The 17,780-nt window shown below is 47.9% G+C and overlaps 1 protein-coding gene across 3 annotated transcripts in view; it reads right to left on the bottom strand.

The window, feature by feature from the left end:
* DNAAF11 (dynein axonemal assembly factor 11) overlaps positions 1-17,780 on the bottom strand; it is a 238,155-nt gene that overhangs the window by 192,085 nt on the left and 28,290 nt on the right. The window lies entirely within an intron of this gene.

Here is a 17,780-nt window from a genome sequence, read left to right as displayed (position 1 = left end):
TCGGCGGAGACACCACATTCAACTGCACCTGCTCTGCTTCCACATAGCCTTCCTCGTCAAACATGTCGACACAATCGTACCGACACACCACACACACAGGGGATGCTCTATTTGAGGCCAGGACCCCCACAAGGCCTTTTGGAGAGACAGAGAGAGAGTATGCCAGCACACACCCCAGCGCTATATAATCCAGGAATTACACAGTAACTTAGTGTTTACCCAGTAGCTGCTGTATTAGTGAATTTGCGCTAAATTTATGTGCCCCCCCCCCCTCTCTTTTTACCCTCTTTCTACCGTGATTCTGCAGGGGAGAGCCTGGGGAGCTTCCTCTCAGCGGAGCTGTGGAGAGAAAATGGCGCTGGTGAGTGCTGAGGAAGAAGCGCCGCCCCCTCAGCGGCGGGCTTCTGTCCCGCGATTTTGTGAAAAATAATGACGGGGGCTCATGCATATATACAGTGCCCAGCTGTATATATGCTCTATTTTGCCAGGAGGTACTCAATTGCTGCCCAGAGCGCCCCCCTGCGCCCTGCACCCTACAGTGACCGGAGTGTGTGGGTTAGTGTGGGAGCAATGGCGCACAGCTGCAGTGCTGTGCGCTACCTCATATGAAGACAGGAGTCTTCTGCCGCCGATTTTGATGTCTTCTTGCTTCACTCGCCGGCTTCTGTCTTCTGGCTCTGCGAGGGGGACGGCGGCGCGGCTCCGGGAACGGACGACCAAGGGTGAGTTCCTGTGTTCGATCCCTCTGGAGCTAATGGTGTCCAGTAGCCTAAGAAGCGCAACCTATCCGCAGTTAGTAGGTTTGCTTCTCTCCCCTCAGTCCCACGTAGCAGAGAGTCTGTTGCCAGCAGATCTCTCTGAAAATAAAAAACCTAACAAACTACTTTCTTATTAGCAAGCTCAGGAGAGCTCACTAAAATGCACCCAGCTCCGTCCGGGCACAGATTCTAACTGAGGTCTGGAGGAGGGGCATAGAGGGAGGAGCCAGTGCACACCAGTAGTCCTAATTCTTTCTTAGAGTGCCCTGTCTCCTGCGGAGCCCGTCTATTCCCCATGGTCCTTACGGAGTCCCCAGCATCCACTAGGACGTTAGAGAAATCCCTGGTGGGCCACACTGCCTGAGCCCCCCTACCAGGGGAACATGGGAAATCCCTGGTGGGCCACAATGCCTGAGCCCCCCCTACCAGGGGAACATGAGAAATCCCTGATGGGTCACACTGCCTGAGCCCCCCTACCAGGGGAACATGGGAAATCCCTGGTGGGCCACACTGCCTGAGCCCCCTTACCAGGGGAACATGGGAAATTCCTGGTGGGCCACACTGCCTGAGCCCCCCTACCAGGGAAACATGGGAAATCCCTGGTGGGCCACAATGCTTGAGCCCCCCTACCAGGGGAACATGGGAAATCCCTGGTGGGCCACAATACCTGAGCCCCCCTACCAGGGGAACATGGGAAATCCCTGATGGGTCACACTGCCTGAGCCCCCCTACCAGGGAAACATGGGAAATCCCTGGTGGGCCACAATGCTTGAGCCCCCCTACCAGGGGAACATGGGAAATCCCTGGTGGGTCACAATGCCTGAGCCCCCCTACCAGGGGAACATGGGAAATCCCTGGTGGGTCACAATGCCTGAGCCCCCCTAACAGGGGAACATGGGAAATCCCTGGTGGGCCACACTTCCTGCCCCCCCCCCCCCCCCCCCCCCCCTATCCATATCAGGTTCCATACCATGCACTTGAGTTATACAGTGTCAGTCTATTAGAGGGGCAGTTGCCTGTGGCCGGACCGCGCACCCTAAACGGCGGCGTCCAGCCCCCTCCCGCCCTGCGACCACCGCTGACTTTGGCCATCCGGCATGCGCCGGCACATGCGCAACTCCGACCCGATCGCTGCGCTGCGATAAACTGCAGCGAGCGATCGGGTCGGAATGACCCCCAATGTGCCAAACATGAGGGATGTGACTCCGGGGGGTAAAATTTATTAAAGATTGATTTAGTAACGATTAAAATCTACATTAATAAATTTACCCTCAGGTATTATGGCAGTGCAAGTACTGTGCCAACAAAATATTTGGTAAATTGGTCACCCATGGGGGAGCCACAAACAGCAAGAACTGGCATTAATATATACCACCCTGGTTATCATTGGTGATTACCCAATGACATATGGAGGGGAAGCCAGGAAAGCACTATGGTTGGGGAAACAGCCGTATTCACCATCCAATGGACTTTTCACCCTTTGATAAATCTGCCCAATATGCTTGGGGCTGGCTGTGAAGGACGGGGCAGGAAAAACTACGTTACTCTTAATTTTGCAAAAACTGGGGAAAGAATGGACGGAGGTTTCTATATGAACATTTACATTGTGGCGGACTAATTGTCATTTAAATTAGAATTATTTATTATTTATTTATTAACAGTTTCTTATATAGCGCAGCAAATTCCGTTGCGCTTTACAATTGGACACAATGAGAAAACATAACTGGGTAATAAACAAACAGTCATATGAGGTAGGAAGGCCCTGCTCGCAAGCTTACACTCTATAGGGAAATAGATATTGACACACAAGGATAGGTGCTATCTATTGCGTATCTGACCACCGGATTGCAAAAGTTCTAGGTGGGTTGCATGATATCACATCGCAGCAATGATGAACCCTGGTCAGAAAGAAGGGAAAGTGACGAAAATATGTGGAGGATATGTGCGGACTGTACAGTGGGGATATAATCGGATTGGAAAGCTTATGAAGGTTGAGTGAGCGGTTCTGCAATGTGATAAGCTGCCTGAAGAGGTGAGTTTTCAGGGAACGTTTGGAGACTAGAGGAAAGTCTTATTGTGCATGGTAGGGCATTCCACAGAGTGGGTGCAGCCCAAAGAAAGTCCTGCAATCGTGCATGGGAACAAGTAATGAGTGTGGATGAGAGACGTAGATCTTGTGAAGAGCGGAGAGGTCAATTTGGGAGATTTTGAGATGAGCGAAGAGATGTACATAGGTGTAGTATGGTTAATGGCTTTACGTGTGAGTAAAAGTATTTTATATTGAATACGGTAGAATACAGGTACTCAATGGAGTGGATCTGCAGCCGATGAACATCTAGCGAGGAAGATCATCCTTGCAGCTGTATTCAGAATGGATTGTAATAGTGAGAGTCTCTTTTTGGTAAGAGCAGTAAGAAGACTATTGCAATAATCAATGCGGGCGATAATGGCCCTCATTCCGAGTTGTTCGCTCGGTAATTTTCTTCGCATCGCAGCGATTTTCCGCTATTTGCGCATGCGCAATGTTCGCACTGCGACTGCGCCAAGTAAATTTGCTAAGAAGTTTGGTATTTTACTCACGGCATTACGAGGTTTTTTCTTCGTTCTGGTGTTTGGAGTGTGATTGACAGGAAGTGGGTGTTTCTGGGCGGAAACTGGCCGTTTTATGGGTGTGTGTGAAAAAACGCTGCCGTTTCTGGGAAAAACGCAGGAGTGGCTGGAGAAACGGGGGAGTGTCTGGGCGAACGCTGGGTGTGTTTGTGACGTCAAACCAGGAACGAAACTGACTGAACTGATCGCAGATGCCGAGTAAGTCTGGAGCTACTCAGAAACTGCTAAGAAATTTCTATTCGCAATTTAGAGAATCTTTCATTCGCAATTTTGCTAAGCTAAGATTCACTCCCAGTAGGCGGCGGCTTAGCGTGTGCAATGCTGCTAAAAGCAGCTTGCGAGCGAACAACTCGGAATGAGGGCCCATGAGAGCATGGATTAGAGTGTTTGCAGTGTCTTGTGTAAGATATGGTCGTATTTTGGATATGTTTTTTAGATGCATGTAACATGATCATGAGACAGATTGAATGTGGGGAGCAAAGGACAGTTCAGAGAGACAGTTCTGATTTAAACCAGAATCACTGATACCGTATGCTGAGAGTAACTGGAAATTACAATCTGACTAATATATGCCCTAGGCAATAGGTTTTACTATCGCAAGCAACACAAGTAGAGACACTAGGCAGGAAATAATCTAGAACAAGCTTGCTTGGGGATATAAGGAGCAAAAGTGTTCTCACAGATCAAAAGTAATCATCAGTTATTTAAGAATCAGTTTATAGGTAAATTATCATCTTCTCTCCTGTATAATATGTGTGTTCTGGTATGTAATAATAATAATAATAATAATATATCTGAGGATATCTGCTCATGAAACACTTGTGTATAGGAATCTGTGTTGAATGCCATGTGCTAGCAATTCCCCCGTTATACAGGGTAACCTCGGACTGGCGCTGTGCTAGCCTATTCCTACCTCTCCTACCCTGCCAGGCTTTGTCCCGAACCCCGCCACATGTAAATTCTATAAGACAGAGGCATGATTCTGCCCAAACTGCACCCAGGGTTTAGCATGTAAAGAACTGGCTTATTATTACGTCATTTTTTTCTATGTACAAGTTAAGAGAAAATATAAAACTACAATGATTTGCAGAGTGAGAGGAGTACCGCCCCGTCAGCTCTGCCACCTAGGCCCATAGTGGCTCATTCAGGTGCGGCTGTGCTTGCTGCGGCTGTTACCATCTTTTGCCGTACGTAATTGCGATTGTATGCTGAAATTGCAGAAGCTAACCTGAGCGTAGGGATGTCCACCGCTATTGCATCATTTCCGTCCAACAGCATATAACTGCTGATACATCGTTACCATTGTCACAAGTGTAACAGAGTCTGAGTGCCGCTGAAGACGCGCCGGCTGAGCTGCTCTTCTGGGACGCTGAGGGCTCCCCAGTAGCAAGTTAGATTGCAACCGCTAATTTATGTACGCCCAGAAAACGCCATCTGAACGGCCATGACACCCTTGCGATTACCCGACCACTCCTCTTTCCCATGCCCAAACGCTGTCTACCTGTCACACACTTTGTGACTGATTCCTCAGTTTGACCGCCATCGCAATTCACTGGCTGCACTTGCGCATTGCGGCTCAGATGCATGCGTAGGGAGAAAACTGACTGCACCTGAATGAGCCTCATGGAGCTTTCACAAAATCTGGGCCCACACGTAGTGCCTGATCATTTGTAAAACTGATTTATTTATTTTTTAGAATATTTTTGTATTGATTTACCATGATTTATTTTATACAATGACTATACTGTTTGTTTGTCCTAAATACCACAATGGTATTTGTTTGATTCTGATTCACATGGGAGAGCTGTGGGTGTGTCATGGGAGGGCTGTGGGTGTGTCATGGGAGGGCTGTGGAAATGTCATGGAAGGACTGTGGGCATGACATGAGAGGGCTGTGGGCGTGACATGAGAGGGCTGTGGGCGTGACATGAGAGGGCTGTGGATGTGTCATTGAAGGGTTGTGGATGTGTCATTGAAAGGCTGTGGGCGTGACATGAGAGAGATGCTGTGGGCGTGACATGGGAGGGCTGTGGATGTGTCATTGAAGGGTTGTGGATGTGTCATTGAAAGGCTGTGGGCGTGACATGAGAGAGATGCTGTGGGCGTGACATGGGAGGGCTGTTGGAGTGTCATGGGAGGGCTATGGGCGTGTCATGGATTTGTGGGCGTGTCATGGGAGGGCTGTCAATCTACTCAGATAATGAACTGTCCTTCAGCATCTCTGTAGGTGGAGACTTCCACAGCCTTACTACTCTTACAGTGAAGAACCCTTTCTATGCTAATGGTGACATTATCTTTATTGCAGATGCTGTGTATGTCCCCATATCACCTAAACAGCCTCAGCATGATAAATAGATAAATATTTATATTGACCTCAGATACATTTCTACAAATGACTTATTATTCATCTAATCCTGACTTAAAATGCGCCTCATGCCCCCAATTAAGACGCTGCCTCCTTTATGGTCCTGTAGGTCCTTCTTGTAAACTGGCGTCTAAAACAATGCAATGTATTAAAGCTGAGGGGGTAGAAGTTACTAATCCATGGTTTATCAAAGCCATTACTGATCACCGGCTTTGCCCGTTACATTAAAAGGAGCAAGAGAACTAATGGGTCTACATACTAAGACTTGGAGAGAGATAAAGTGGAATGAGATAAAGTACCAGCCAATCAGCTCCTGTCATTTTTCAAAACCCAGCCTGTAACATGGCAGTTAGGAGCTGATTGGCTGGTACTTTATCTCCGTCCACGGCTTAGTACATTGGCCCTCATTCCGAGTTGATCGGTCGCAAGGCGAATTTAGCAGAGTTACACACGCTAAGCCGCCGCCTACTGGGAGTGAATCTTAGCTTCTTAAAATTGCGACCGATGTATTCGCAATATTGCGATTACTAACTACTTAGCAGTTTCAGAGTAGCTTCAGACTTACTCTGCCTGTGCGATCAGTTCAGTGCTTGTCGTTCCTGGTTGACGTCACAAACACACCCAGCGTTCGCCCAGACACTCCTCCGTTTCTCCGGCCACTCCTGCGTTTTTTCCGGAAACGGTAGCGTTTTCAGCCACATGCCCCTGAAACGCCGTGTTTCCGCCCAGTAACACCCATTTCCTGTCAATCACATTACGATCGCCGGAGCGATGAAAAAGCCGTGAGTAAAATTACTTTCTACATAGCAAAGTTACTTGGCGCAGTCGCAGTGCGAACATTGCGCATGCGTACTAAGCGGATTTTCATTGCGATGCGATGAAAAATACCGAGCGAACAACTCGGAATGAGGGCCATAGATCTCTTTATGGTTTACAAGGCTGGTTTAGCAATTATTTCTGATGACGCTTTAAATCCATCTGCATCATGGTATAGTAAATATACCCTCTGGTCTGACAAGTGAGTCGTAATTGGCTTCCCAATTAGTGCATTCGTCCCATCCTAAAACACATGACCTCTTCCCCACGTATCACGTGACTATCATTTAGTCATTCATATAGTTTCAGTGATGTTTGTCAGTGTTACAAAACGTCATTGTATTGTTGTCTCTCCAATCTGGAGTATGTGACATGAAGATTAACCAGTGACAATGGGAGATACAGGTATGACAATATAAACAGGGAACGGTTACTGCTTATTATTGGCTTCTTATGTGGACATTGGGGGTCATTCCAACTTGATCGCTTGCTAGCTACTTTTAGCATACGTGCAAAACGCATTGTCGCCGCCCACCGGGGAGTGTATTTTCGCTTTGCCGAAGTGCAAACGTTTGTGCAGCAGAGCGGCTACAAAATCATTTTGTGCAAAACAAGACCAGCCCTGTAGTTACTCTTCATGTGCGTTGATTCTAACGACGGAGGGACGGCTTTTGACGTCACGCCCTGCCCAGCCACGCCTGCGTTTTCCCCGACGCCAGGCATTTTTCTAAGCACTCCCTTAAAGCGGTCGGTTGCCACCCAGAAACGCCCACTTCATGTCAATCTTCCTGCGTTCTGCCGTGCGACTGAAAGCTTCGCTAGAACCTGTGAAAAACCACAAAGGACTTTGTACCCGTACGTCGCGCGTGCGCATTGCGGTGCATATCCATGCGCAGGAATACCGATTTTTAGCCTGATCGCTGCGCTGCAAACAACGGCAGCTTGCGATCAACTCGGAATGACCCCCCTTATTCCCAGTGCTGGTATTTAATATTGGAAAGATAAATGACACTTAAATACTTTTGCAGCCCAGATCCCTAATTGATATTGCAGAGGTTCTCCATAAAACTGGGGCCACAAAACAGCTCTGAGTGATGAACATTACCTGGCTCTACGCACAGACTACCCTGGCCTAGATTATAATGTGATTAATGGTAAGAGGACTTTATACAGAAATGATTCTCCACTTGGAAGAGAAGAGATCAACACAAGTGGAATCCTGGGCTGAAATGAAATACAGGGACCATGAAAGATGGCTGCAGTGTTTGTGAGCGATTCGCTGTTTTCCTATAGATGTGTGATTTGTTCAGAGAAAGGTAATGTTGAATCTTTTATCTTCGTCTTCTTTGTCCATATACAGTACCCAGACAAGGACGGATATAGGGGGTCATTCCGAGTTGATCGCTCGTTGCCGATTTTCGCAACGGAGCGATTAAGGCTAAAATGCGCATGCGCATGGTACGCAGTGCGCATGCGCTAAGTATTTTAGCACAAAACTTAGTAGATTTACTTACGTCTGAACGAAGAATTTTCATCGTTGAAGTGATCGGAGTGTGATTGACAAGAAGTGGGTTTTTCTGGGCGGAAACTGGACGTTTTCTGGGGGTGTGCGGAAAAACGCAGGCGTGCCAGGATAAAACGCGGGAGTGTCTGGAGAAACGGGGGAGTGGCTGGCCGAACGCAGGGCGTGTTTGTGATGTCAAACCAGGAACGAAACGGGCTGAGCTGATCGCAGTGTAGGAGTAAGTCTGGAGCTACTCAGAAACTGCTAAGAATTATTTATTCGCAATTCTGCTAATCTTTCGTTCGCAATTCTGCTAAGCGAAGATACACTCCCAGAGGGCGGCGGCCTAGCGTGTGCAATGCTGCTAAAAGCAGCTAGCGAGCGAACAACTCGGAATGAGGGCCATAAGCTCCTGCAGTGTAAGGGGTGAATAGTACTGTGATTTCACTACTGTCCTCTTCATTCATTCTATGTAACAGTACAGAACTTTCATTTTAAAGGGCCAATTAACTATTGGAGAAGAGTATGATTTTAATGAAATAAGCCTCCATAAGTAATCCATATTAAGATACATAAATTTAATTACTTGGAAGTAGAGGGTTAGACACTAACTAATCGTTATATTCTGAGAACTGAGAGTACTAATTAATAGTGGCATCAATCTGACCCATTAAAGTATTGTCACTTTGTTTCTCATACATTAAAAGTATCACTCCACTTAAAATAAGGATGCTTAATTAGAATAATTATGCTTGGGCCCTACAACTTACTGGGGGAAAAAAATCCTTATACGTGTCTAAAATTGTCTGTTGAAAACTTAGAAACACACTGTTGCTGGCAGCTCACTAATAGGCTGTGAATGACTTAACAACCACTGTAACTGTGCTTATTGTTTTGACAGTTACAGTTGTTGTTAAGTTATTTCATGGTCAAACATGGTGCTAAGGTAGGACAGTTAATTGTGTCCTACGAGTTTTCAACAGGCTATTTCAGGCATAATAGAAAGTGCTAGTGTCCAGCAACATTAATTTTGAGTGGAATTATTCTATAATAATTCAACATGGAACATAAATAACGTATGTATTCTTTAGGTCATATATGCACAGAAAAATAGCTGTACAGCTTTCACAGTGACAGAACTTTAAAGTAAGCTCTCACTAATGACTCCTAACTCAAGACTCAAATGTATTTTGAGACAGTGGGCCAGACACGCACTGCAAATGTTGGATGCAGTGGAGCAATCTTTTACTTCTGCACATGCGTCTATGTTGTGCTGCGCATGCGTCCAGATTGCGCGCACACAGAGTTTGAGATTGAAGTTTGTGGGAGACGGGGTTGTGGGCGTTCCTGGGCGCTGACAGGGAGGTGGCTACGTGGAGGCATGGAATTGGTTCATTTTACGGGCGTGTTACAGGTGTGTAGCTGAAAGTGGTTGCATGCACAAAATTTAAACTGCGCACGCCGGAGGCCACCCTCGGACGTATTGGGGCATAGTGGCTGGTTTAAGTTTCAATGGAGTGTCTGAAGACGCACCAATCGGTATTTCAGAGTCTACTGACGCTGCGTCTCAGTCTTTCCATAATCAGATGTACACCAGGGAAGGGCTTTGTATAATGTCACAAACAGGCGACTGCCAATAGACGCAGACACAGACCGAGAATCAGCCCCAATGACTTAACATGGAGTGAAGCAGAGATCCCCTCCCCAAAGCTGTCTTATCCACCCCCTTTCCCACAACTGTTTAATATACTATATAAAAGTGAAAATTTGTCCTTCTGTCTGTCTTTCTATACAAATCCTCAGTTTACAAGCCAAGATCGTGAAATTTCACATACGAGCGTATTAAAACACGGCTGAGGCAACTAAAAAAAAATAAGATTTTACTTACCGATAAATCTATTTCTCGTAGTCCGTAGTGGATGCTGGGGACTCCGTCAGGACCATGGGGAATAGCGGCTCCGCAGGAGACAGGGCACAAAAGTAAAAGCTTTAGGATCAGGTGGTGTGCACTGGCTCCTCCCCCTATGACCCTCCTCCAAGCCTCAGTTAGGATACTGTGCCCGGACGAGCGTACACAATAAGGAAGGATTTTGAATCCCGGGTAAGACTCATTACCAGCCACACCAATCACACTGTACAACCTGTGATCTGAACCCAGTTAACAGCATGATAACAGCGGAGCCTCTGAAAGATGGCTCACAACAATAATAACCCGATTTTTGTAACAATAACTATATACAAGTATTGCAGACAATCCGCACTTGGGATGGGCGCCCAGCATCCACTACGGACTACGAGAAATAGATTTATCGGTAAGTAAAATCTTATTTTCTCTAACGTCCTAGTGGATGCTGGGGACTCCGTCAGGACCATGGGGATTATACCAAAGCTCCCAAACGGGCGGGAGAGTGCGGATGACTCTGCAGCACCGAATGAGAGAACTCCAGGTCCTCTTTAGCCAGGGTATCAAATTTGTAGAATTTTACAAACGTGTTCTCCCCCCGACCACGTAGCTGCTCGGCAGAGTTGTAATGCCGAGACCCCTCGGGCAGCCGCCCAGGATGAGCCCACCTTCCTTGTGGAATGGGCATTTACATATTTTGGCTGTGGCAGACCTGCCACAGAATGTGCAAGCTGAATTGTACTACACATCCAACTAGCAATCGTCTGCTTAGAAGCAAGAGCACCCAGTTTGTTGGGTGCATACAGGATAACAGCAAGTCAGTTTTCCTGACTCCAGCCGTCCTGGAAACCGATATTTTCAGGGCCCTGACAACATCTAGCAACTTGGAGTCGTCCAAGTCCCTAGTAGCCGCAAGTACCACAATAAGCTGGTTCAGGTGAAACGCTGACACCACCTTAGGGAGAAACTGGGGACGAGTCCGCAGCTCTGCCCTGTCCGAATGGACAATCAGATATGGGCTTTTGTGAGACAAAGCCGCCAATTCTGACACTCGCCTGGCCGAGGCCAGGGCCAACATCATGGTCACTTTCCATGTGAGATATTTCAAATCCACAGATTTGAGCGGTTTAAACCAATGTGATTTGAGGAATCCCAGCACTACGTTGAGATCCCACAGTGCCACTGGAGGCACAAAAGGGGGTTGTATATGCAGTACTCCCTTGACAAACTTCTGGACTTCAGGAACTGAAGCCAATTCTTTCTGGAAGAAAATCGACAGGGCCGAAATTTGAACCTTAATGGACCCCAATCTGAGGCCCATAGACACTCCTGTTTGCAGGAAATGCAGGAATCGACCGAGTTGAAATTTCTTCGTGGAGCCTTCCTGGCTTCACACCACGCAACATATTTTCGCCACATGTGGTGATAATGTTGTGCGGTCACGTCCTTCCTGGCTTTGACCAGGGTAGGAATGACCTCTTCCGGAATGCCTTTTTCCCTTAGGATCCGGCGTTCAACCGCCATGCCGTCAAACGCAGCCGCGGTAAGTCTTGGAACAGACATGGTACGTGCTGAAGCAAGTCCCTTCTTAGCGGCAGAGGTCATGAGTCCTCTGTGAGTATCTCTTGAAGTTCCGGGTACCAAGTCCATCTTGGCCAATCCGGAGCCACGAGTATAGTTCTTACTCCTCTACGTCTTATAATTCTCAATACCTTGGGTATGAGAAGCATAGGAGGAAACACATACACCGACTGGTACGCCCACGGTGTTACCAGAACGTCCACAGCTATTGCCTGAAAGTCTCTTGACCTGGCGCAATACCTGTCCAGTTTTTTGTTCAGGCGGGACGCCATCATGTACACCTTTGGTCTTTCCCAACGGTTCACAATCATGTGGAAAACTTCCCGATGAAGTCCCCACTCTCCCGGGTGGAGGTCGTGCCTGCTGAGGAAGTCTGCTTCTCAGTTGTCCACTCCCGGAATGAACACTGCTGACAGTGCTATCACATGATTTTCCGCCCAGCGAAAAATCCTTGCAGTTTTTGCCATTGCCCTCCTGCTTCTTGTGCCGCCCTGTCTGTTTACGTGGGCGACTGCCGTGATGTTGTCCCACTGGATCAATACCGGCTGACCTTGAAGCAGAGGTCTTGCTAAGCTTAGAGCATTATAAATTGCCCTTAGCTCCAGTATATTTATGTGGAGAAAAGTCTCCAGACTTGATCACACTCCCTGGAAATTTTTTCCCTGTGTGACTGCTCCCCAGCCTCTCAGGCTGGCCTCCGTGGTCACCAGCATCCAATCCTGAATGCCGAATCTGCGGCCCTCTAGAAGATGAGCACTCTGTAACCACCACAGGAGAGACACCCTTGTCCTTGGAGATAGGGTTATCCGCTGATGCATCTGAAGATGCGATCCGGACCATTTGTCCAGCAGATCCCACTGAAAAGTTCTTGCGTGGAATCTGCAGAATGGAATCGCTTCGTAATAAGCCACCATTTTTCCCAGGACTCTTGTGCAATGATGCACTGACACTTTTCCTGGTTTTAGGAGGTTCCTGACTAGCTCGGATAACTCCCTGGCTTTCTCCTCCGGGAGAAACACCTTTTTCTGGACTGTGTCCAGAATCATCCCTAGGAACAGCAGACGTGTCGTCGGAAACAACTGCGGTTTTGGAATATTTAGAATCCACCCGTGCTGTCGTAGAACTACTTGAGATAGTGCTACTCCGACCTCCAACTGTTCTCTGGACCTTGCTCTTATCAGGAGGTCGTCCATTTTCTTCGAAGAAGAATCATCATTTCGGGCATTACCTTGGTAAAGTCCCGGAGTGCCGTGGACAATCCAAACGGCAGCGTCTGAAACTGATAGTGACAGTTCTGTACCACGAACCTGAGATACCCTTGGTGAGAAGGGCAAATTGGGACATGGAGGTAAGCATCCCTGACGTCCCGGGACACCATATAGTCCCCTTCTTCCTGGTTCGCTATCACTGCTCTGAGTGACTCCATCTTGATTTGAACCTTTGTAAGTGTTCAAATATTTCAGATTTAGAATAGGTCTCACCGAGCCTTCTGGTTTCAGTACCACAATATAGTGTGGAATAATACCCCTTTCCTTGTTGTAGGAGGGTTACTTTGATTATCACCTGCTGGGAATACAGCTTGTGAATTGTTTCCAATACTGCCTCCCTGTCGGAGGGAGACGTTGGTAAAGCAGACTTCAGGAACCTGCGAGGGGAAACGTCTCGACTTTCCAATCTGTACCCCTGGGATACTACTTGTAGGATCCAGGGGTCCTGTACGGCTCCAGCGTCATGCTGAGAACTTGGCAGAAGCGGTGGAAGGCTTCTGTTCCTGGGAATGGGCTGCCTGCTGCAGTCTTCTTCCCTTTCCTCTATCCCTGGGCAGATATGCTTATGGGGACGAAAGGACTGAGGCTGAAAAGACGGTGTCTTTTTCTGCATAGATGTGACTTAGGGTAAAAACTGTGGATTTCCCAGCAGTTGCCGTGGCCACCAGGTCCGATGGACCGACCCCAAATAACTCCTCCCCTTTATACGGCAATACATCTTTGTGCCGTTTGGAATCTGCATCACCTGACCACTGTCGTGTCCATAAACATCTTTTGGCAGATATGGACATCGCACTTACTCTTGATGCCAGAGTGCAAATATCCCTCTGTGCATCTCGCATATATAGAAATGCATTCTTTAAATGCTCTATAGTAAATAAAATACTGTCCCTGTCCAGGGTATCAATATTTTTAGTCAGGGAATCCGACCAAGCCACCCCCGCGCTGCACATCCAGGCTGAGGCGATCGCTGGTCGCAGTATAACACCAGTATGTGTGTATATACTTTTTAGGATATTTTCCAGCCTCCTATCAGCTGGCTCCTTGAGGGCGGCCGTATCTGGAGACGGTACCGCCACTTGTTTTGATAAGCGTGTGAGCGCCTTATCCACCCTAAGGGGTGTTTCCCAACGCGCCCTAACTTCTGGCGGGAAAGGGTATACCGCCAATAATTTTCTATCGGGGGAACCCCGCGCCTCATCACACACTTCATTTAATTTATCTGATTCAGGAAAAACTATAGGTAGTTTTTCCACACCCCACATAATACCCTTTTTTGTGGTACTTGTAGTATCAGAAATATGTAACACCTCCTTCATTGCCCTTAACAAGTAACGTGTGGCCCTAAAGGAAAATACGTTTGTTTCTTCACCGTCGACACTGGAGTCAGTGTCCGTGTCTGTGTCGACCGACTGAGGTAAAATGGGCATTATAACGTCCCTGACGGTGTTTTAGACGCCTGGACAGATACTAATATGTTTGCCGGCCGTCTCATGTCGTCAACCGACTTGCAGCGTGTTGACATTATCACGTAATTCCTTAAATAAGCCATCTATTCCGGTGTCGACTCCCTAGAGAGTGACATCACCATTACAGGCAATTTGCTCCGCCTCCCAACATCGTCCTCATACATGTCGACACACACGTACCGACACACAGCACACACACAGGGAATGCTCTGATAGAGGACAGGACCCACTAGCCCTTTGGGGAGACAGAGGGAGAGTTTGCCAGCACACACCAAAAACGCTATAATTATACAGGGACAACCTTTATACAAGTGCTTTTCCCTTATAGCATTTTAATATATGTAGTCATATCGCCAAATCAGTGCCCCCCCTCTCTGTTTTAACCCTGTTTCTGTAGTGCAGTGCAGGGGAGAGCCTGGGAGCCTTCCCACCAGCATTTCTGTGAGGGAAAATGGCGCTGTGTGCTGAGGAGAATAGGCCCCGCCCCCTTTTCGGCGGGCTTCTTCTTCCGTTTTTCTGAGACCTGGCAGGGGTTAAATACATCCATATAGCCCCCAGGGGCTATATGTGATGTATTTTTAGCCAGAATAAGGTACTATCATTGCTGCCCAGGGCGCCCCCCCCAGCACCCTGCACCCTCAGTGACCGCTGTTATGAAGTGTGCTGACAACAATGGCGCACAGCTGCAGTGCTGTGCGCTACCTTATGAAGACTGAAAAGTCTTCTGCCGCCGGTTTCTGGACCTCTTCATTTTTCGGCATCTGCAAGGGGGTCGGCGGCGCGGCTCCGGGACGAACCCCAGGGTGAGACCTGTGTTCCGACTCCCTCTGGAGCTAATGGTGTCCAGTAGCCTAAGAAGCCAATCCATCCTGCACGCAGGTGAGTTCACTTCTCTCCCCTAAGTCCCTCGATGCAGTGAGCCTGTTGCCAGCAGGACTCACTGAAAATAAAAAACCTAACAAAACTTTTACTCTAAGCAGCTCTTTAGGAGAGCCACCTAGATTGCACCCTTCTCGGCCGGGCACAAAAATCTAACTGAGGCTTGGAGGAGGGTCATAGGGGGAGGAGCCAGTGCACACCACCTGATCCTAAAGCTTTTACTTTTGTGCCCTGTCTCCTGCGGAGCCGCTATTCCCCATGGTCCTGACGGAGTCCCCAGCATCCACTAGGACGTTAGAGAAATTAGAAATCCCTAGCACCTCTAGGGGGGGAGACAGCAGCACAGAGTATATTAGGAGACAGCATAACTCTGGAATTGCTGGAGCAATGTACTCAAAAATTGCCTTACAATCTGGGAACAAACACTGTGGGGGCAAGACACACCTAGCACCCCTAGGGGTGAGGCAGCAGCACAGAGTATGTCAGCAGACAGCATAACTGTGGAAGGGCTGGAGCAATTTACACCAAACTTGGTACACATCTGACTTACAATCTGGGAACAAACTCTGTGGGGGTTAGACACCCCTAGCACCCTTAGCAGTGGGACAGCAGCACATAGTATTTCAGGAGAAAGCATAACTCCCGAATGCCTGCACCAATTTACAACAAACTTGGTATACATATGCCTTACAATCTAGGAACAAACACTGTGGGGGTAAGACACCCCTAGCACCCCCAAGGGTGAGGCAGCAGCACAGAGATTTTCAGCAGACCGCATAACTCTGGAATGCCAGGAGCAATTTCACCAAACTTGCTACACATATGACTTACACTCTGGGAACAAGCACTGTGGGAGTAACACACCACTAGCACCCCTAGGGGTGGCCTAGCAGCACAGACTATATCAGGACATGCATGATATGTCAGTGAGGACAGGGCTGCATGTGACAGGGCCAGTGACATGATATGAGGAGGGGAATACAGGTAGCACAAACCCACACACTTAGAGTTATAAAGTGGAAGTAGCACGGTTCCCCAGCAGCACGGAGAATATCAGGAGATACATAATGTGCTGCGCTATATAAGAAACTGTATATAAATCGATAATTCCACAGGGCACTGACATGATGTGAGGAGAGGAATGGAGGCAGCAGGAAGCCACAGACTGAGAGTTGTATAGTGGGAAGAGCAGGGTCCCTTGGGGGACCAAAAAGGGGTCCGGCCACTACACAAAGTGCGTCAGGGAAGCAAGATATGCATATATACTAGATCTCCAACCCACCTACATTAACAACCATCATTCTAATTTACCACACTCATCCCGTAGTGAAGCACGGGTATTCAGCTATCTACAATGTTATTTATACTGTGTGTTTAATATTTACATTTATTTTTGTAAACAGACATTCTTAAAATCCCGGGAAACGCCGGCTACTCCAGCTAGTGCCTTATAACTCGAAAACTGTGGAGGCAGCCAATTTGAAGGACGAAGCAATAATCATAGGAAGAGACCCCCCAGTTCCCTAGGAGTCACTGACACGAGGGGTATTGGCCTTCATTCCGAGTTGCTCGCTCGTTAGCTGCTTTTAGCAGCATTGCACATGCTAGACTGCCGCCCTCGGGGAGTGTATCTTAGCATAGCAGAATTGCGAACGAAAGATTAGCAGAACTGCGAATAGAAAATTCTTAGCAGTTTCTGAGTAGCTCGAGACTTACTCCTACACTGCGATCAGCTCAGGCCATTTTGTTCCTGGTTTGACGTCACAAACACGCCCTGCGTTCGGCCAGCCACTCCCCCGTTTCTCCAGACACTCCCGCGTTTTATCCTGGCACGCCTGCGTTTTTCCGCACATTCCCAGAAAACGGGCAGTTTCCGCCCAGAAACACCCACTTCCTGTCAATCACACTCCGATGACTTCAACGATGAAAAATCTTCGTTCGGACGTGAGTAAATCTACTAAGTTTTGTGCTAAAATGCTTAGCGCATGCGCACTGCGTACCATGCGCATGCGCATTTTCGCCTTAATCGCTCCGTTGCGAAAATCGGCAACGAGCGAACAACTCGGAACGACCCCCATTGTCTTGTGGTCTGATACAATATTTATTCATGAAACTGCAGCCAATGAGATCACTAGGAACCAGTGACAACACTGAGGCAAGGGGGGCGGGGCTGTATCATCTCTAGGTAGGTACAGGTAAGTGTTAATAAAAAGTGGCATATGCTGCAGGAAGAGGGTAGATTCTATTAGATGCCAGGTTCCATCGGGAGATCCCAGGATGTTGGAGTTGGAAAAAGTTGCTTATTTTTGCTTGGGTGCCATACAGACGGGTGTGGTATGGAAGGTAGATAGTAACTAGGTCGACAGTGTCTAGGTCGACCACTATTGGTCGACAGTAACTAGGTCAACAGGATCTCTAGGTCGACAGGTCAAAAGGTTGACATGAGTTTTTTATGTTTTTTTGGTGTCGTTTTCTTCGTAGAGTAACCGGAAACCCCAATTAGTGCACAGCGTCCCCTCGCATGGCTCGCTTTGCTCGCCATGCTTCAGGCAAGGTGCCTCACTCCACTACCGCTTTTCTCGGCACAGATTACCGTTCCAATCGTAGTCCACGTGGATCGTTAAGTA

This window comes from Pseudophryne corroboree, chromosome 5 (genome assembly GCF_028390025.1).
Source record: "Pseudophryne corroboree isolate aPseCor3 chromosome 5, aPseCor3.hap2, whole genome shotgun sequence".
In the NCBI taxonomy this organism is placed as follows: domain Eukaryota; kingdom Metazoa; phylum Chordata; class Amphibia; order Anura; family Myobatrachidae; genus Pseudophryne; species Pseudophryne corroboree.
The sequence above is the reverse complement of the archived record's forward strand: the minus strand, read 5'-3'. Positions and strand labels throughout refer to the sequence as shown.